The sequence below is a fragment of the Accipiter gentilis genome, chromosome 12 (genome assembly GCF_929443795.1).
Source record: "Accipiter gentilis chromosome 12, bAccGen1.1, whole genome shotgun sequence".
In the NCBI taxonomy this organism is placed as follows: domain Eukaryota; kingdom Metazoa; phylum Chordata; class Aves; order Accipitriformes; family Accipitridae; genus Astur; species Astur gentilis.
Genome location: NC_064891.1, coordinates 5,642,871 through 5,664,769, shown reverse-complemented (window position 1 = coordinate 5,664,769; position 21,899 = coordinate 5,642,871). Strand labels below are relative to the sequence as shown.

General features: G+C 42.1%; 1 protein-coding gene across 1 annotated transcript in view; it reads right to left on the bottom strand.

The window, feature by feature from the left end:
- Positions 1-14,218, bottom strand: part of BMPR1B (bone morphogenetic protein receptor type 1B) — a 256,031-nt gene extending 241,813 nt beyond the window's left edge. The window contains exon 1 of the mRNA XM_049815319.1: positions 14,169-14,218. The gene's annotated coding sequence lies outside the window, so the exon portion shown is untranslated. The remainder of the gene's footprint in view (positions 1-14,168) is intronic.
- Between the last annotated feature and the right edge of the window lie 7,681 nt (positions 14,219-21,899).

Genomic DNA, 21,899 nt, shown 5'->3' with positions numbered 1-21,899 from the left:
ACAACTACTATGAAATTCAGCGTAAAGAGAAAACCTAAGTTCTTCCATCCTGAATGCAGGACTGCATCATGAGTTTCACAGTCATCTTCTGCTCTGTGCTTATCAACCTGCTAAAAAGGCTTTAGGGAGCAGTCCATTGTAACACTGGAAGAGGCAGAATTTTTGCCAGATAGATTTATCCAAGTAATTTAGTTGAATCTTTCTCAAGATGGTCACAGAACTAAAATTGACTGTGAAGTACTGTTATTTTTATGTATACAATTATGGCAATTTTGATTGAAGTTTTTTTGTGAAATCTTAGGCACATATACTATTTCAGAGACGCTTCACGTATTAGCAGTCTCCTGACAATAGCCACCAAGTACATTTTAGTGTAGCCCCTTGCTTTATTTTCACGAACAAAGGACTCACTGGAAATGTACATCAGTTACCTTATGGTGGTTATGGAAATCTAATCCCATTTTGGATTTCCCATGTCAAGTGACACTGTAAGCATCATGTTGGAGTTAGTACAAGTGTGGAAGGACAGAGATGCTACACTTGAATTCCACATGCGGCATGATTCCCTAGACTTATCTGTAAGACCAGCTGAACTGCAAGTGGTAGTTGCTTGTTTACTACATTCAAATAATGTATTTACTAACTTGCCACTCACACCCTGTGACTATGATTTCTCAGTTCAGACGGGATCCCTCAACTTCCTGGGGAGGATCATAAAACCATCACGAGAGAGGACAAACAGAGATTGCAACAAACATCAGCTAGTCATTCAAACTGGGATCACTTTGAGAATCTCCTGAGCACTGAAAATCAAGTAACCCCCCCAAAAAAAGTTAAGCTGACTTATGCAGATCTGCAGTTATCTAGGCTTCAAAAAGACCAAGCAATACCAAGCTTTATTTGAAAAACCTGAAAGAAAAATGGACATATTCAATAAGTAATAAACATATTAGCCCTGTTAGTCAGTCAGGCAGTCAGCTGGCCCCAGGAGATGTTGATTGACCACCTACAGAAAACACACAATGGTTTCAAAAAGTACTACTTTGAGAGCAAACCTTACTCAAAGAAGCGTTATGACCAGATGTTTAAAAGAAATTTTAAATCTCTCCAGACATGAAGAAAGAGTTTGAAAAAAAATCTCAATACTCAAGGCAGACAGGAATTTACTGAGAAACTCTCAAAGCAAGGAGCTCAACATGATTTGTATTCTCACTAGTGTGAGGCCCTATTTCCTGGACAATTATAGTATCAGATGGATAGACCCCTATGAAAAACAAACACTGCAGCTTTAAAGATAAGGCAGAGAATAACACCCATGGAAACCACCTCCAGGATGGTTTATATATATTATAGTAATGGAATTACTAATGGAATAATTACTAATGGAATGCTATGGCTCAAAGAACAAAGAAAGTTTACATGGGCACAGTTCACAGGCTTTGCAAATGCCAGCCCATCAGCAAAATGTAGTAGTCACAGAATCTGCATTTATTGGAAATAACTCAGTAAAAAGTGCTAAGAGATGCAACTGAGGATCCAGCCCAGGCATTACTTTCAAAAGCAGATCAAAAGGAAATACAGGTGCCTCAAAATCTTGATTAGAAAAGGGAAATGACTGAGATAAAGCCCACATGACTGTTCTCTGTGCCACAGGGGATTGCGTCCATTTCAAACTACCCGAAGACTGCTACAAATAAATGAGGCTACTCTACACTTCTTGTACAGAAGCAGAATGTGTTATTTTGCATATAATATTTTTGGCCTGAAACAACGGGCACAAGTGAATGCCATTGTTAGTCCTACCATGTCAAAAGAGAGAAAATAGATTCCAGCTGACTCCTACTAAGCAAAGAGTGGTTTTGAGCATGCACTGCATGAAACTGTCAAACAGGAATTTGGAGGCTTTCCCCACAATGATAACGTATTAAGTCAGGACCAGCAAGGACAACTGATACCAATGGAAGTTTCACCACAGAGGTTACATATGCAATCTGGTCACATCCTCACACTATACTGCCAACGAGACCATTGTGGGCAGTAGTCCTGGGCAAAGACCCCTTGTGCGTGAGCTGCCACACACTCTGGTCAGCTCCTTGATCTAGAAGCTGATATATCCAGAACTCTGGAGAATAAAGCAGAGTGGACCCATCACCCTTGAAGGATGGATAGATGCAGCACTAATGCCAAAAGGTTTCTTCGAACTTCTGAAATCCATGTCAGTAAGCATCAATGCGTGCACAGACTCAAGTGCACAGAACTAAGCAAGCCACAAAACTACGAAAAAAAAAAAAAAAAGAGTGTACAAGATCATTTCAATAAGAGTGTATGGAAGAAGAATATTCTGTTGTTTGACTACACTGCTAGTATCTTGTCCTGGTTTCAGTTGGGATAGAGTTACCTGTCTTCCTAGTAGCTGGTACAGTGCTGTGTTTTGAGTTCAGTGTGTGAAGAATGTTGATAACACACTGATGTTTTCAGTTGGTGCTCAGTAGTGTTTAGACTATAGTCAAGGATTTTTCAGCTTCTCATGCCCAGCCAGGGCACAAGAAGTTGGCACAGGACACAACCAGGGCACCTGACCCAAACTGGCCAACGGTGTATTCCATACCATGGGACGTCCCATCTAGTATAGGAACTGGGAAGTGGGGGTGGGAATTCACAGCTTGGGGACTGGCTGGGTGTCAGTCGGCGGGTGGTGAGCAATTGCCCTGCGCATCATTTGTACATTCCAATCCTTTTATTGCTACGGTTGTCATTTTATTAGTGTTATCATTATCATTATTAGTTTCTTCTTTTCTGTTCTATTAAACCGTTCTTATCTCAACCCTGGAGTTTACTTCTTTTTTCCCAATTTCCTCCCCATCCCACTGGATGGGGGGGAGTGAGTGAGCGGCTGCATGGTGCTTAGTTGCTGGCTGGGGTTGAACCACGACATATCTTTTACGCACCTTACAAGTATATCTATCATGCGTTCACTGATGAACAGGACTGTATTATTTGTATATCATACATTTAAGCAAGAATTAAAGTTATATTTATCACCGTGTCAAGAACCTTTCCTGATTAATGAATGTGTAGAAGAGCTGCTATAAACAAGCATTTTTCATCTGATTGGAGAGTATTATCATTAAATCCCATGATTACTGCCGCTAAGCTAACACTGAACAAAAGTTTTCATACTGCACAAAGGAACATCTTTTAAACAATAAAAGCAGCTGCAAATTTTTACACTGGCTTATTTGACAACAATCACAGCAGTTGGCTGCTTTTGTTCAGGGAAGAATACTGTCGAGAGAGAGGGAATTGGGCAGGGGGACAAAGGAGGTTAGCGGCTGGAAGAGAACTGAAGTAGTACAGGAAGAAGGGGAGGTAAAGTCACTTAAATGGAAATAACATTTCCATTTGTTACAGAAGTAACAGAAGAGCCTTCATCAATTCATTATTTCATTCATTAAATAGGCAGCCCATTTATTTTATTTTTCACTAGTGAATTAAAGAGTTATCATTTGCAACACCTTTTGGAAGATATTCTAATTATACTTAAATGAAACAATTTTAAAAGGTATTTTGCAAGACTTATATTTGGGGTTTGTTATTTCTTTCCATTTAAATAATATAATTTCACTCTTGAAGTGCTAAAGTAACAGAACAGTAAAATATTTAACCCAGATATACAAACATTTCAAAAAAGCCATCTCATTTGAAGATATATTTTCCCTTTAAGAGTTTTCTGGAAGAGATATCACAAAGAAATTATTGTATTTAAATGTGGACACCTCCATTTTAAATGTGCACTCAACAGCTGATATTGTAGCACACAACTACTCTTCGCAAAAGAAAACTATGCTTGCATCCCCCAAATTATACACGTTTATAGCAGTAAAAAAACCTTTGATTTTATCCTGTCAGCTGTGGTGTATTTTTCTGACATTCCAGAATTCAGATAACTAGAGAAGGGACAGTCTTTTAAAGGACGTTAGTACCAGTTTTAACTGCAAAAGCAGCTGTTTATCTCATTACAAATCTAAATTTTGGCCTGCATAGATTAACAAAAGGTAAAGGGTTCTCAAGAGCATAAACTGATCCTTGTTTTGCAGTTGAACAAACATTTAGCAGCTCTTCTGTTTCTATAGCTAACCTGTTCTTCTGCTTTTGAAAAAGAAGGGAAGGGGGGAGGTGGCCAAACCTGCACTAATTATCCTCCTTGTCCAGCCATATATTCTGTCAGAGCCATACTTTTATCCATGTCTGAGGACAATAAAGAAAAGAAAAGGAAGGGCAAAGACATCCTAAATTTACAGTCATGTACATGGTTCCTTTGAAACTGGCTCACGGAATTTAAGAATATGTGTGAAAGGGTTGACTACATCAGCGCACTCAGAAAGTCTCCAACTTCATCCTCACCTTCCTGTGCAATAGGCCATCTGCTGGAAAATGCCGTACCCATAGCCAAAAGCTGTGTGTGGGCTGTAGGAAAAAAAAAGAAAAAAAAAAAAAAAAAAAAGGGCAGCAAATCCCCAAGATTAATGACTTCACACATGCATCCCTTGTGCTGTGGCCCAGAGCCGTTTCCCCCCCCTCCCCAAACCACACAGTTCTGCCACCACAGCCACCATCATAAGGTTTCCTTCCTCATTCAGCAAAGATTAGCACAGAGATCTGTCCATGCGATACACTTGGCAGTGCCTCATGGTGGGATAAAAATCACCCTATTACCCTCTCTCATATACAGGCCCTTTCAAGAATACGGCCCCTGGTCTGACGCTTCACCTTATATACCTTAGGGAAAATATGGAAGGGACAACAAGATTAAGAAAAATGGTTCTGTGCAGAAAGTTTCTCAACTCCTGACATTCATTTATTATTCATTCCCCACCACCTCTCCTTATTTGATGATATGGCTTACAGACAGGAGGCAGTTTAAGATGTAGTTTAAAGTCACTAGCAACTATTCGGTGATAATGTCCAGTCCTCGCAAAAAAGAAAAGCCACTGCTTAGTCCATTCTAGCATCTCGAAAGAACAGGTAACTGGATCAACATCTGTTAGAAAGTGAAAAATCACCTGTAATTTAGCATGTGTTTTCTCTGAAAAAGACAGATCATCACCCGCGATAGTTCAAAGGCCTTACAAATCTGAATTAAAACTTGCATTACACAAGCAAAATAAGAAAGGTAATTATTTAATTTGTAAAGCTGCTGAACACTCATACTGCTCAAAGAAGTTAACAAGCACCAGAGATGAACATGCATGCTTTGAAATCAAGCCAACAAACCACCAAAACAGTGATGATCAGTCAGCGGTCACCCAGAAAGGATTATCTGGGTTTGCAACTCCTCCATGGGACAGTATAATGCTATTTAGAGGACAGATATTTTTTTTGTCCCCCTCCACTGGACCAATATGCCAATTTAAGCATGATTTTGGTATTTCAGCCTATACTGGTTTAAGTGAAATAACCTATGCAGGTAAAAAAAAGATCCACGCTGCTCATTACATGATGTCTACATTATAGGTGTGACACGTACCCTTTAAGGTACAGACTAAATGAAAGGGTCAACACCAGAGCCTGGAATGAAAACAGGAATTGCTGTGCACATCCTTCAAGGATTTTATTATAATCCTTTCCAGTGTTCACTATGATCTCTAACCATTAATAGAACTTATAGACAGCTGCTGCCTGAAGTAACCTGTCCCTTCTGTCCTCAGCCGATGTGGGAAGCAGAAGCTGTAAGAGTCCTGACCATCCCCTGCAACCTTTCCCGTGCTTTCTCTCCCCAGGGTTAGGCTGACAGCATTCTCCTTCGGCCTTACCTTCAGACAACTCACAGGACTTGTTTCAGGGTGCTGAAGCTACATTGCTTCACTCCAGTCCAGCTGAGATCTGAGCACCTAGCACCAGCGTACCTACTAGTAACATGTTAAGCTGTGCATGTTACACCATCACCATCAGTTAACCTACTCACAAGCCCGAAACCAAATGTGGTAACTTTGCAGGACCTCTGTCGGTATCACTGTGTTTGTATCTTCTCTAGCCTATGTCATCGGTACCACCATCCACTATTTTCAATGAAAAAAACCCCATCTATTCTTTAGGATATTAGTTGCACACACACACACACACACACACACACACAAAATAAATCAAAAACTCTCCATCTCTAGCCTTTGACATTTGTCAAGTGCCATTTGAGAGCATTGCTTATTCTGCAGTCTCAGGGAAAAGAAATTAATTTCTGAGAAAGATAGCCTCTTCAACTGTTCATTTCTGCGCTAGCCAGCTAAGCCGAGCCACACTTCCCAGGAAGATTGCGTCACTTTGCTTGAGGACAATGAGGGAGGTTATCTCACATCACAGCTGGGGAAAAGACAAAACAAGGCAGGTGCCTCTGCACTGATGCAGACCAGGCACATTCCCACTGCCTGCTGAGAGTGCTGAGGACCCTATATTCCAGCAAGAAGGATAAAAAAAAAGAGCTAGGCACAGAAGCTCTCCGCAAATGCTCCAACAATTCCCAAAACAACTGCCCATTTATGTCCTTAATTTTATGGCAAAGCACTTCCAAAAGCTTAACTCAGCCTTCAAATCCTTAATTTATCCTTAACAGCACTGCTTCTGGTCAATCAGACTATCTACAGTTTATTTTTCACCTTGAGCCAGGTCCAGTATTTAGGTATGACTAGCATAAAAGACATTTCAAAAGGCATTTCAATACACGCAAGACAACTCCTGCCTGTATGCAAAGCCCCCACCAACTTCTAAAAAGATTTAGCAGCAATGATTAAACCTGTAAGAATATAGCCATTTACAGAAGTAGAGTCACACAGTTTTAGTTTATATTAATTTGCATTAAGAGACAAGAAATGCCAAGAATGGTTTAAAGAAACAGCTGAAATGCTGCTAAGGAAAGAAATTACATCGGGATTAATAATTTCAAATATATGTGCAGCATTTGAGAGCAGAAGGGCAGTATAAAAATAGATCAAACCCTTTTGACAGGATCTCATTTCTTCACACCATTCCAAGTCACGGTGCCTGAACTGGCAAGGTGAATCAGAAAAATTTTAGTTCTGCACAAAGTATGAAATCTACTCTTTTACAGAAAGCTAGCAAAACATTTATGCACAAATTAAGCTCCAAGTTAAGTAAATCAGATGGTATTATGCACACGCAAAAAAAGTCAAACAACTCAAGATTCAAGCCTCAAAAAATAAGAATAAAGTATACAACCAAGAGGATTAGAAACTATTTTTTGTGTTGCTTTGGGTTTGGTTTGTTGGGTTTTTTTTAAAACTAAAGCGCTGATCCTCAAATAACCAATAACTTCAACAAAACCTTAAAAAAACCCAAGTCATAAGAAAATTCCACACGTTCAAAACAGAGCACGTGTCATTGACATCACGTCAGTTCTTGTCAGGAGAGCAAATTTCATTCAAAATGAAACAGTCCTCAGAAATTCCATAATTCAGTTACAGAGAAGCTCAATTACTCCCTGTCAATGGATTTCCGAGTAAAAAAGTTATAAAGGTTATCTTTATTTTCTTTCATTTTTAAGTGGACTTAACTATTGATTTCAGTGGGTCCTCAATCAGCAGCATCCCTATTACACCAAACAGCCCAACAATGCTTCCTAATCCCCATTGTAAGCAATTATTTGGAGGTTTGGGTTGGGGTTTTTTTGTGGTTCTGACTTACTTGTGGAAGAAGCACAAAGGAAACAGACAAGCCCAAACTGTTGTGATATGCAGTTATCAGAGAAAAATTAATTAGCTGCAAGTTAAAAGTGAACTCCTCCTCCTCCTCTTCAAAAGCGTAAATATGGATCTGCCTGCTGCTCCAACAGCTGTCAGGACAAAAAAAACCCCTGTTCCTTCCATAAAATACAAATATGCATCTACGTGATGCCATTGCTGCTCATGTACCACTGGCAAGCATAACTCACATGCCCTGTGTAAATAGAGTTAACCCCTAGATAAACCCCCAAAGTTTACCATCCATTTCCAATTAATGCCAAAATCCTAGAGGAAAAGGGTTTTGCTCTTTAGCTAGAGTAAGGTGTCTATATCTGTGCCGAGGCAAACTTGAAAAAGGAGATTAATACCTGTGGGAAGAATTTTTCCTGCCATAAGAATCTCACTTCACGTGACAGTGAAAACCACCGAGCTAGGCGGACTGCAGTTTGAACACAGAAATCACACCAGCAATCTTAGGACAAAGCACTTCTTACCATCTCTCAAACAGAAATTATACTAGTATTTGAAACCCTAAACACAACACAGATTCAAAGTTTCACATTCATAATAGCTGCAAGGTGCTGAATGTAGCAGCCCCGAATGCCTGCCGAGGAACTCTTGTGAGTAAAGGAAAAAGACAATACACGTTAAAATTTTTAAAGATGAAAGCATAAAACAGTCTTCTGAGTAACTGAAGTCTCATTCTGTCCATCAACAGCAGCAGCTTGGACTCAACCTCATTCTTCACCCAGGGTCTCAAAACACTTTATAAGGAGTACTTGTGTCTGCACCCCACAGGACAGAAACCGAGATAGAGAGACATTATGGACCGATCCTGCCGCATCTCCTTGAAGCAAGAGGACCCTGCTCAGCTCAAAGGGTTTCTCCACTTCGATTCTCCAGTAGGACAAGACCTTACAAGACTTACCTACGAATAAAAGAAGTCTATGATGCTTGCACACACTTAATTATATTTCTGCAGGCTACAAAAGTCTTGCTATATTCATTTTAACAAACTCTACCAGATAGTTATGCCTGAAGAGAAATTCCCTGTTAGGAAAAAAAAAAAAAAAAACAACTGCTCATCCAACTTCAGTAGCAAATGCAAATAGCTAATTAACCTTATCTCCATTACACTGTCCTGACTTTGCAATACATCTGGCACAGAAGCAAGAATTTTTTGGCCGTGTGCAAATCTTCTCACATACATACAGAGACGACAATCAACAGGCTCTGAAGCAAACCTGACTAGGAAAGATTTAGCCTGTATGTATGCCTATACTCTCTGCACTGTATGCACGCTTGTGGATGTCATTTCATCATCACTTCTAATGGGGAAGACAGAAATTGGCAGACACACGAAGAAGATTGTATTTAGCTATCTGGTTACAAATAAAGCTGTATTTGCATACTTAAGAGAGAAAAACAAACTAGCCAAACCCTTTTCATATACACATTATGAATCCAAGGTGAATAAATCTATATTTCACCCACCATGGGGCGTTTTTTCCCCTAAAATAAATGTGTGCCCAAAATACATGCTTCAGCATTTCTCCTTTTCACAGTCTGTTTTAAACACAACTCTTTTTCCTCAGCCAAAATTAGTAAGGATAAAGGAAAGCAAGCTGAGCAAAAGGTCAGATTATACTGAAATCGAAATATTTATCAGAACAACTATTTCTGCCAAGGAAGATAATCACAAAGGTAATGTCTCATTTGATCCTTAATTGACCTGTATGTTTTTAATTAGGAAGCAGGGGGGAAGGGGGGGGGGAATTAACCTAGAGCTAATTACGGTCTTGATTCCGCAAACCTGCAAGCGCGTAATTTTATTCCTGTAAGTATTCCTCAGTGAAGTTATGCATGAGCAAATACATTTGTAGCTTCAGGGAATAAGTCTTGAATAACTTAACCTTTTAAAAACTTTTACCTGGCTGCTTTATAAATATGTCTTATATACAACCCATTTTGTATTTTAGGCTTTACATGTGAAATTTTTCTGAACCCCAAACAATATTTGCTTTTGTTTCAGAAAAACAGCAACAGTTATGTTTGTTTTAGGAAATAAGAGGTAGTTTTAAAGAATGAACATTTCAAACATGTGCCTTTATTCATCCTGGTATGTGAAACTACAGTCTCTGGCTTAATGATGTCCAAGCGTAGAGGTTTGTAGCAATGTATTTTGACTTTAGCACTGAATTAATTTTCAATGTGTAACACAATCAGTTTTAAGGGAAGAAACTTCCTAAGACCTGCGTACATGCAGATTCCTACATACCACAGTTCACTCACTGCTAGAAAAATCTTTCTGGAACATGTAAAGGGGGAAACCTATGCTCACCGATGCTCTCCCCACACCCACATTGCTCCCCCAGTCTCTTCATTACATTAAGTGGTTTGTGCCCATTTCCTCAAAGTCTGAAAACTCTGTGGACCTGTATTTGCAGTCCTACAAGCCACCACAGCTGACTCCAAACACCAATTATTTAGGGCTCAAAATTGTAATCATGACTTCCATGCAAACGCCCTCCCAGCTGGCCATTGCACCACCAGATGAGGACTTGCTTTATATCCAGACTCAAACAGAAAACAACTCCTTCGGCCTGCTTTCCCAAGGAAATGTTTATATGTGCTTATCTGCAGATAAACACGTCTGCCAGACCCTCTCTAATAAGCTTTGAGCCTATTGGCCAATTATAACCAAATTTGACATAGGTTTGGAGGCCTAAAAGATATTCACTCTGACAAGTGGCAGAAAAGCAGGAAGCTGGGCTGAGAATACAGCCCCAATAAGTGACCCTGTGAAGAGAAAGGCTGGAGCAGGGACTCCAGCCTTGAGACACAACGCCTAAGAAAAGAGGTTCCTTTGAGTTTTGCTTCTTATCAAAATCCTGGACATAGTCCGAGTACGGGAGCAATTAAAACGTATTGCCTGTATACCAGAGACACGCAGATACACGCACCTCTGTGTAAGCACTCACACCTGGGTGCGCGCCCACAGCATGGCGTGAACTGATCATAAAGAATAATTGATCACATAGGAATTTCTTTACAGCTTGATGAGGTGTTGACATTTTAAGCAGAGAAAAGTAAACTCAGTAATGTAATGCATGAAAAACCTGGTATAATGTAATCAAACACTACTTTATAAAGTATTTTAGTTACCTCAAAATCATTTCCTTACTACAAAAAAGTCCAGCCCTTATAGAAGCTGTAATAGATAAATCTTTCCTCCTTTCACGCACTCAAAAGAACAAGGTTGTTGATGTAAAGCATGATACGATTCATAGATATCATCGGAATGTTACAATTTGTAGACTTTTTGAAAACCTTATCATATAACCCTTGTTACATTTTTGCTACCTTAACCAGACACAAAACAGCAAGAGGAAAGTGCTTATCAGAAGAGCCTGGTCTGAAACGTGTGCTAGCGAAGAAACCAGTTTGACACATAAATTTTAGACCAAACTACTGTTTGCTAACCAGTTTCCTCCAAATTTTGCCTATCAGTGGCAACATTTTCAGTTTGTTCGAGAATTTAAAAATAGGTGCTCACATCTTCTGAAAAGGAACAAAAATTCAAAATGGTAGTAAGTCTAAGATATATTTTATAGTTTGTTTTACAGGGTAGCACCAATAGATCTAATTAATTTTTTTCTGTTCAATATTTTCAGTATTTACAGCGTAATGATCTAGATCATTTTGGCACATCCGAGTCACATACTGATACATCTGTGAATCCTCACCAACTTAAGCAGATTAATGACAACCAAGGTAACCACGCTGCTTTATATGCTATTCTATCCTTGCAACTACCCTGAGGTCAGTAGAAAATACCTGTCACAAGTTTTTAGAAACTTTTCTGGCTTATCCCATATTCTGTCTGAAGGCTGTAAACTACGTGCAATGGCGGTTGTTAGCAGCAGCATTTAGGCTGGGCCCAGAGACACCCCTTCACTCCCCCCAGCGCACTGCATATCGGGTATTGCGTTCATAAGATAAATCAAAGCAGTCCCTTCGCCACAGGATTTACAGTCCAGGTAAGTGCTTTGTAGTCAATGGCATGTGATCAGTGGTGGTTAAGAAACAGAGCAGCTCATAAACATTCATCTAAAAAAAAAAAAAAAAAAAGTTAATCTTACTTCTTGGGAGTAGTAACACATCATTTCCCACCTGAGCATCAGACTTCCTCTCATTGTTTCCTTGCACCTGGCAACAGATACTATGTCTTACGTATTGAAACTCTTGTTTTCTAGGAAACAATACACTGAGAAGAATGACAGAAACAGGCAAGAAAGACGAGATGCTGGGAACAGCCTTTGTGAATCTGTCAGTTTACATCACTACCAACCAAAGCTCTTTTAAAGAGAGTTTCAAGACCTGAGGGCTTGATTCTGCAAAGCAATGAGTGCTCTGGCCTCACTGCAGCAAAGACCCCAGCACATGCATCACTTTAATTACACAAGTGCACCAATTAAAATGGACCCACTCGTATCCTTAAATTAAGCGCTAACTTGAAGCCAGAGCATTCAGTATACTGAGCCACAAGAAGGACTGCTAGGCCAGGGATGCGCGCGCGCGCGCACACACACACACAAACATAAATACAGATAGGTACAGATACAACTACTCCAAAGGTCTGAGGGTTTCGGGTTTTTTTCCTGATTGCACAAGTGTCAATCAAGAGCAGCTCAGCTGAAGCCAAGCAGGGTAGTAGGTTGTGGGAAGACAGTCAAGGCCCTTAGGTTGTATTTACTGTGATGGATTCCTTATTTCGAAATAACTGTAAAGCTGTTTCATAACAATGCAAAATTTCAACACATGAACCAGAGAATCTACTTATAAGCAGATTATGAATTCATCATATCACTTTAATAGTAAAACGCTGGTTTGGTTTTTTGATTGCTTTTAAAAACCTCTGAAAGAAATCCACTCCCTGCTCGTGCAGCCTTTGCCAGGAAAAGAAAGCCAGAGTAAGTGGTGCCGTAAGCTTCTTGCTAGTTGTCAGACAGAGGCGATTTTGTCCTCTGTAGGCAATCACATGGTAGCCACTCTGTCAAATTAACGTACGCTGCCTCCGTGAGTTATTCCCAGAGACTGTAGCTTTTAACATCCTGACTTTAACATGCCTGTCATTCAAAATGATCCATTCTCAGAAAATAACGATGCCTGTACTCACTTCCCTTCTCTTAAGGTAAACTTTAAACGAAGCAGAAGAGAGCATTTCAGCCTGAAAAGGAGACAACAGAGGAAACACTGGAAGTTTATAAAAGAACAAATGGGACAGAGAGGGACAGGGACCAGTTCTGCGCTATCTCTATGAAAGACATAGGTGCCATCAAACGAAGGTTCAAAATAAAAGGGTGGGGTGTTTGACACAGTGTAGAGTTAAAGCTAAGAAATTGCTTGCCACAGCACACTGCAGATGCTAAAAGTTTACACAAGGTCAAGGGGCAATCAGAGCAGTTCATGGAAGGGGAAAAGCAGCAAGGGCTATAAAGACATCAGCTCTCCCTTAGGAAGCATCCAAGCTGCAAATGATTGCATGCTGAGAGCGCCTTCTGGAGAATTATCCTTACACGTCTGCCTTATTTTCACCCTCCCCCCCCGGCACCGCTTTTTTGCACTGTCAGACCCAGGACGCTAGGCAGACCTCTGGTTTTATCTACAAGAGCCTCCTGAAGAGTGACGCTTTCTGTAATTTACAGTCACCAGGTTCTTAAATCAAGTAGCCAAACGCTATGTTTCCGAACAGCATCACCAAAAAAATGGAGTGCTACGATCTGACCGGTAAATCAGAGTTCACGTCAGTCCATCACAAGCGACAAAGCCCCTCAGTTAACAATACCGTACCACCGCTTCCCAAAGATTCACAGAGTCCTCCGTCATCCTCAGCTACAGAACGGGACGTACCTCGACAAACCGGCGTTTTGGCTCAAAGGCGCGTTTTGGGAGCACCGAAGCTTAATCGGTGCAAGATTAATCAGCTTCTGGCGTGCAAGTAACGAGCTCGCATCAACACGCAGCGTGTGACCGAGGAGAGACGAAGGTCCAGCGACTTCCCAGAAGCCTCCCAGCTGGGGCAAGGAACCTACCCCGCCGCAGCTGCTTGCGCTACGAGAAGTTAGGAAGAGCCTAACGCAAAGGCTCGACACCACGCGTGGGACAGGACGGGACGGGACGGGAGCCAGCCCGCTGCCGGGCTCGCCGAGCACCCCAGCCAGGGTAAGCGGAGCCCCCGGTTGGCGCCGGAGAGCTTTCGGGGCGCTCCCCTCGCTGAGGCGGGCACGAAGCCGGGACCACCCCCGGCTGCCCCGGGGCACGGCAACTCCCCGGCAACCCCGGCCGCGCAGGTGCCGGGCCGCCGCCGCCGCCGCCCGCCGCAGCATCCCCGCTCCGCAAGCCCCGTTCCCCGCCCGGCCCCGGCGTCCTTACCGGCTGCGGAGGCTGGCGGGCTCCGCGGGGCTGCCCTCGCCGGGGCTGCCTCTCCCGCCGCGCTCGTACCCCGCCTTGCCGCCCGCACACGGCCCCTTCCCGCCCGGCTCGCAGCCTCTGCACTCGGGTTTGGGGTGGTTTGGGTGATGTGGGGGGGTTCCCCCCCCCTCCTCCTCCTCCTCCTCCTCCCGCCCTCTCCAGCTCCCACTAGTGATCGCACACCCGGCCAGCCAGCGGAGGATTAGCCGCCGCCGCCGCCTCCTCCTCCCGCCCCCCTGCGGGCGGCCGGCAAGGAGCTGCCGCCTCCCCGGCCCCCGCCGCCGGCGGAGGGGACCCTCGGTCACCCAGCGGGAACCGCCGAGCCCCCGGGACGGGGCTGAACGGGCCGGTTACCCACGGCCAGGAGTCAGCGGCCGCCGCGAACTCCCCCGCAGCCGGCCGAGCCGCCCCCGCGCTCGCCTGGCGAGGCGGGGAGAGGGAAGAGAAGCGGGGCGGTTCGCTGCCGGGGTTAAATTAACGGCCTCTCCAGATAAAACGGACAGCGTGGGAACGGCCCACGGAAAAACGGGTCGCCAGCATGTCGTAGAGCGTTTATAGCGTCGGCAAGAATTCATCGCAAAGCGTAGGCTGCACCACGGCCCCAGCGTAGATAACTCCTGCGGTAACCTGTACTGCGTCTCACAGGCAGCCCCGTCCCGTCCCGTCCCACCTTACAGGCACGACAGAAAACTCAGCCCAGGGTTTCCAAGCTCAGTGTTATTTCATTACTGCTTCCCGGCTATACTACTGGCTAAAGAAAATAACACCAGCAGTTCAGGTTATCCCATTAGAATTCTGTGGCCACAATTTAGTCCGTTATAACACATGTTAAAATTTGTGACTTCTGAGAAAGAAGGGGATTTAAAATGGGAATATTTGAGGTATGACTACATTAGCATTTTAATGTGCATCAGGAGTGCGCTTCGAAGCAGTTGCGGCCTCAGTGCACAGACCACAAGCAGTAAGCCAGAAAATGCATGCCAGGAGCGCACCTAACGCGCTTCGGGGCCAACAGGCACTCCGGGCACAAGGTGAGGCCGCAGCCAGTTCAAACGCATTGGCCTGAGCACCAGGGCCTCAGCACCAGCTGTTCCAGGCCACAAATCTACCGGGCCACGCTCGCTGGTGGTGCAGGTACAGATTACCCTAGCCTCATATCATTTCAGTTTCTCGCACTCAAGAGGAGTTAATACTCTCCATCGCTTTCCGAGGGGGTTGATCTATCATTCACACACACAGAAGCCAGTCTATGCCCCGTTAACTCAGAACATTCAATCTGCAGAATATTGCATCGGTATTTTGGGGCAGCTACAGGGGAGGAGAAGGCAAACTAGCCCCAAAGAAGGAGAGCTTCTTCCACTGCATCTCACTCTATTCTTAGGCCCAGACCTATACTCTCTCCACCACTGTAGGTGTGGGTTCTTTTTTTTTTTTTTTACTTTACACATGCCTCAGTCAATATTAGAGGCAGAAGCAAAGGTAAGACCTTGTTACTAGCTGAGGCAAATTTGGAAATGCTGAAAAAAACTAGCAGAAAGCTTGTTCCAGCAAGATTTCTGGACTGCTATTTTGTGAAATCTGTGTATGCGAGCTGTCCTTGTGCACTTCAGGCTCCGCACTTTTTTTGGCCTTTATCCTAGCCACAGCTCATTATAACACAGGTATGCCGTGTATTGTGAGCCTAAGGTTTCCCTCTCAGCAGAGATACTTCACTTTTTAATTGTTCTCCCTCTTCTGTTTGCCTCCTGCAGACAAACAAGGGAAGACCAAGACAAAAAGAAGTCCTGGCTCTTCTAGAAAACACCCCATGCTACACTGGCAAGAGAAACCTCCAAAACAGAGAACTCGAAGAGAGGAGAAAAAAAAAGCACCCTCAGGAAGTAATAAAGAGAGGGATGAAAAGGAAGAGAAGACATAAAAATAAATAGAAAGGGAACAAAAGGAAGGTGTAACAGAATTAAAAAGTGCCATAAAGTAAAACAGTTGGCAATGAGAAAAGAGGCATTATGAACACCTTTGCTTCACGCTGCTGAACTGAGAGATTGAAAAGCACGGTTGCCTTTGAAGTACAAAAATAATTAAATATCTGCTGAGTAGGTGAGAATCAAGGATTTGTGCTATAGTGCTCCAATGCCAGAATGCAGCCCAAACAGGGAGAGTTGTTTACCAATTTCCTTGAAAACATATGGCAAGTCTTCAAAAATGCATGCCCTTCCGAGCGGCAATGAATCAGCAGCCACAAAAACTGTGCAGTCCTGGACTGAGGTCTAATGAAGGCATGACAGTTTCCCTCTTCTCTCCACAACCTCCAGCTAATCTCTTCTAACTGGATCACTTCAGCCAACATTCTTTAACTCCTAATTATATCAGACCTGATTATAATGACACTTGAATGAAAGTGCTCAAAATATTGAGCTCCCAGCGATGATACCAAAAAGGAGATGTAGTATTTCTGAACAAGACACTGTTTGAGGTTGTTGGGTAATTGTCTAAATCTTCTATCACTGCTAAGGTAAACAGATGAAACCACAAAAATGTTTGAGCCTCCCGGCAAAATTTTCAGCTTGCTTTCACCTTCCTGACCTCAAAGTGTTGAGAGCTGCACTGCTCCTCTGCAATTCCTTCAGATACTATGTGTTGTCAGTGGAAGAGAATTCCCCCCTAAACACATGCAAATAAACCATCCGGTGGAAAAACAAATATTGTGCGATCTCTTCACCTTTTGTCTGTGTTTAAAGAAGACAACATAATCCTTTCTATTCTAGAAGCAAACGCTCTATATCTCTTTCCAAAACAGTAGTATTCTCTTCCTGTCTTGTGAAGAGCTCTGTGGCTCTACATTTTATGCATTGCTTTTCCTTGGTAAACAACTTCACCAAGTCTGTTTGTCATTTGGTGGCCCTATGTATTTCACAGAGGAAAAACAAACACATGCAACCAATTTATTCCCATTTTCCCAACTGTTGATCAGACATGATGATTTTCCTACCATGCTAAAGTTGCAGGTTTCAGTAATGCAGCAAGAAATGGGGTTATCATGCCAGATTAAATAGCATTTGTTCTTTACTGTACAGGCAGGATGATACAATATTTCATGGCTTTCTTATAGTTCTATAACACAATTACATCTCATCTACAAAACTCAATACCAAACTTCATTTGTCTGTGTTGACTCATGGATTACAGCTGATGGTTCTCTACCGTCTGTTTGCTGGAGTATAGTGTCTGTAGTGCAGTGCTGGGATTTTCAAATCAGCCCTTAAACTGTGATAAACAGAGTATCAAAAGGCTTCTTCAGCCAGCTAGAAAAGGACTTAGGAAAGAGATAATCACCACATACACGTTGTAAAAAATGCTTTTGTTTATCAGGTATGCTGATCACCTACCCAATGGCTCATGTAATACGCTTAAAGAAAAAAACAAACAAGTAAAATGCATTTTAATGGCCAAGAGTTGATCCAAACGCTATCCACAGACTCAAGTTATGCTTATTTATATGCAGCACAGTCTTATTTTTTGTTGTGCAAACTTTAGAAGCTTAGGATCAAATGTACTTCATGTTACCTCACTGCCATGGGATGCAAATGTACATATACATGTTTGAGTGTGTATTACAATGAGGGTAAAACACTGACAGCACATCTCGATAAACGGAGAGGAACAAGAAGAAAGGGTACATGCTTCCCATGTGAAATGGTAATTGCGAGAGGGACAGAGAATTGGAAAGAACATAAAAGGCACTATATTTGAACAAAATTATTTAAGACAGCCGTTCCCAAACTGAGATCCAGGGACTAACTCCCTCCTGGGGAGAGCAGCTGGCTGCCTGCCTCAGCATCTTTCACCAGCAAGAGGAGCCAGCAGTCAGCCATAACATCCTCCACGAGTTTCAATGTGCCGGAGTCCTCTCCTTATGAATTTCTGGCATTCGCAATCCTTATTGATTTAAGGGGGGCTCGAAAGCCATCAGAACTGAACACTAGACATCTTTACCAAATAAGAAAGGTTACAGTGCAGAAGTCTTCAGAGGAAATTTAAAAGAATAAAAACAAATTACTGTCTCCAGGACAATAGCAGCAGGGAAGAATGCCCTCCGATTAAAAATAAATCTGTTGCCTGTAATGTTTTAACTTCAGTTAAACTACTCAGTCTTAAACTGCAGAAAAAGTATCCTGGATTTAGGGTACATCCTAAAGCACCCACATACATACACCTTGCTGATAACAACAGTGCACCCGAGTCCAGTGAATGGACTCGCACAAAGAGCTCTTCACTTGCCTAAGGCTTCCACAGGCTGGGACTTCAGGCTCCACTTTTTTGTGGATATTGTTATTGTTTTTCCAACCTTCAGCAGTATTTTATAGCTTCTGCCCTCTGAAACACTAACTATTTTTACAATATGGATTAATCCCTTTTCCAGTTTAAAGAAGCAGCTGAGATAGCAGAGTTTAACAATTTCATATTCTGAACTCTAATTAGTTTAATGTAGTGTTATTTGTTCAGGAGTGTTGGTCCTTTAGTCAAGTTTCCAGTATAATCCCAACATAATCCCTGGGGTTTTTTTTCCCCCTTTTACATCTCGTACTTCTCTGAAACATTTTTAAATGTTTTGATCTACTAAACACTTACTGTGTGCCTTGTTTTGTGCTCAGTATTTTCTTTGATCCTTTCTTTGAAACTTAATCCAACAGGTGTTATTTTAATTAAAAAGCAAGCCTGTCATCCTTCTTTTATAATATTAACTTCATTTCACTGTTATGGAGTATATTTTATGCGTTTTCTTCCTCTTGCTACTCCTTAATTTAGGTCTCATTATAAGTATGACTTTTATAATTACTGTTTGTTATTTCTATATAGGGTGTGTATATATTTATATATATAAAAATATCCTTATTCTTCCTATACTGTAATGTTATTTGATATTAGTGGGATTTCCTCTTGGGTTTAAACCCTTGAAAAGGGATGGGCTTTCTGGAGAGCATAAACTGACCAATTTAATGCAATAACAACAGCAGTTCTCCCTGAATGCAGCTGTGTTGTCACAGGGGATAAAATGCGACCTTTTGCACAATAACAGCAAAAGATCTAGGTGTTCCTTAAGACACCAAAACAAGGATAGCGGCTCGATCTTGAAGCAGCCATTGAAAGTTCTTAGAACAAAACTGTTTAAGCGATTTTACTTTTAGCCAGCAAGCTATATGACTACCACAGGGAAAGGAGACTCCGGTGGGTGAAGTCAGCAGAGCCTACATGGAAAAAGGTACATTTCTTTATTGAGATCTTCCTTTGGACATGTTTTGCCTTTTCTAAGTGTGTCAGGCTTGATCTGGAAAATGGGAGTAAGAAAACAGCTGATTTCTACATCAGTGACCCATCCACCACAAAGAAGTCCCATGCTGAGAGGCTGTTTCGTTCTCCCAGTGGAAAGGAACAGGGTCTCACTTTGTTTTAAATTAGGTGTCCTTTTATTTGTGGGTACCCGTTTCACCAGCCACAGGCCCAACCATACAGTGCATTTCTCCTATACCCAAAGTGGAATATGTAAAAATACAAAAGGCATTCAGTAACTCATAAAAGGATCCTTTTCATTTGCTCACTGTTGTATGGTGTGGAAAGCAAAGAGAAACTAGGCATGGAAAACAAAAGAAAGCTGACATGTAGAACATTGCATGTCAGGGATAAAACCACTAAGAGCCAGGGAATTGTCATCACACTGGCGTTACATCAGACTATAACCATCTCCAGCGCTATTTCACTAGCTCTCCCCATACACATCACTGTTACATGGTGATCTGTCAGTCAAACAACTCTAAAAATAACAGCCAAATACCCTTGCAGTTATGGCACTCCTTCCTTCCTTGATGTGCTATGCTTTCAAGATCTGCCATGTCACATAATCCATTGGACTGCTGCTCTCTTTTGCAATGCAGAGATGATTTCCAGTGGTTTAGTATCCTTGCTTTCTCCTGATGAGGCTCCAAGGAGTCAGCCTTGATGAGTTAATGACAGAGCACTGCATCAGGTGAAACCCAATGTGTACAATATCCAGAAAATAAGAAAGTTTGTCTTCAGTTTGTTTTAAAAAAATAGAAATTTCTTGGCAAGAAAGCATTTAAAACAATTTATGCATCCAGGAATCACCCACCACATCCCCTTCCCCACCCTCAGCTTTGCCATGCCTTCACACGAATTTAAAATATTCATCATTGTATATTCCCCCCTACACACCCTGGCTATGGGACTAGCCATATATTGAAATTTTGGAAAGCTAGTCATTTAGGCCAAACCCTACCCTGCTATTACAGAGTCTCTTCTAAAATAAAGAGAAATATAATAATAAAAGAACTTTAATCTCCATAATGCTATTAGGAGGAAAGGGAAAACTTTAAACATGATTTTCAGTCATAAAAAATGGTAACCAAACAACCCAGAGGTAAATACTATTAAAGAAGCAAGCAAAAAAATAATCACCACTTACATGCATTTTCCAATATCCAATTACAGTAAGATACACAAACAAAAAAAGAATCATTTGGGAAAGGACCTTTTGCTCTCCCACTGAAGCCCTCAACCAGGGGTTGGAGAGCCTGTCTTTCCTTCCCTGGCCCAGTCAATCCAGCTACTCCATATGCAACTACAGAACAATTTCAAGAGGAGCCAGGGAAAATTTCCCTCTCCTACCCCAAGACTTCTCATGAGAGAGATCCTGAGCTTCTCACTAGTGCCTTTTATCCCAACCACTCTCCTGGAACATATTGCAGCCCAGATGCCGAGATCCCCATGTCATTATGTCCTTTTTAAAGGCTACTGGAGTTGGGACCGTGCGTCCCTGCCATATTGTTAGGGCACTCCTTGGGTTTAAGAGGTTTTATTGACAGACGTAAGTGGGGAAACTGAAATAGCTTGCAATTACCAAAAGGCATGCAAAGAAACTTCTTCAAATCCAGGACCATAGGGTAGTAATTGGATGTGACAAGCTACGTCATAGTTGTTGGTGTAGATAAGAATTGGGGGAGGAACCAGTGAAATTATCCAAACTCTGTAAGAAGCAAGAAGACAGTACACAGAAACTGGATTACAGTTATTTTCCTGCTGTGTTCTGAGACCCAAGCCAAAAAAGAGCAGAACGTTTGTCTGGTGGAAAATAAAGTGGGATTTCTTAAATTCCCAGTGTAGTGCTTAGCTATAAAGCCACCTATAATAGATGGCTCTTATTTCATAATAAGAATATGATGAAACTGAAAATGGTCTCCTTATGCTGCCAAGATGTCAAGACTAAAACTCCCCCAGAGCCCTAAATATGTCTTAACAGATAAAAGTTGCAGATTGGCATACACTTGCAGCACATAAACGTTGGCAGTCCCTATTAATAAATGCTTGCACTAATCTGTTTTTCAGCAGATCAGCAGGGCACAGGCACCTCTAAAACCATGCATGAGGGACACAGCTAATTGTATCATTACATACCATGATACTGCTCTGGAAGCAGAGCAGAGCAAGAGGGGAGGAGCTGTCACTCTAGGAACTATTTTTCCAGCAACAAATTATTTCCTTGCATGCTGGTAGGTCTATTTGCCTTCATCTTCTGCTCTCCTTCATTCTGACCTATTTCACCTTGAACAGCTTTCTCCAGGCCCTAATGACCACATACTCTTGCACAGTAAATGATGGTCTAGTACCTTCCCCATGGGT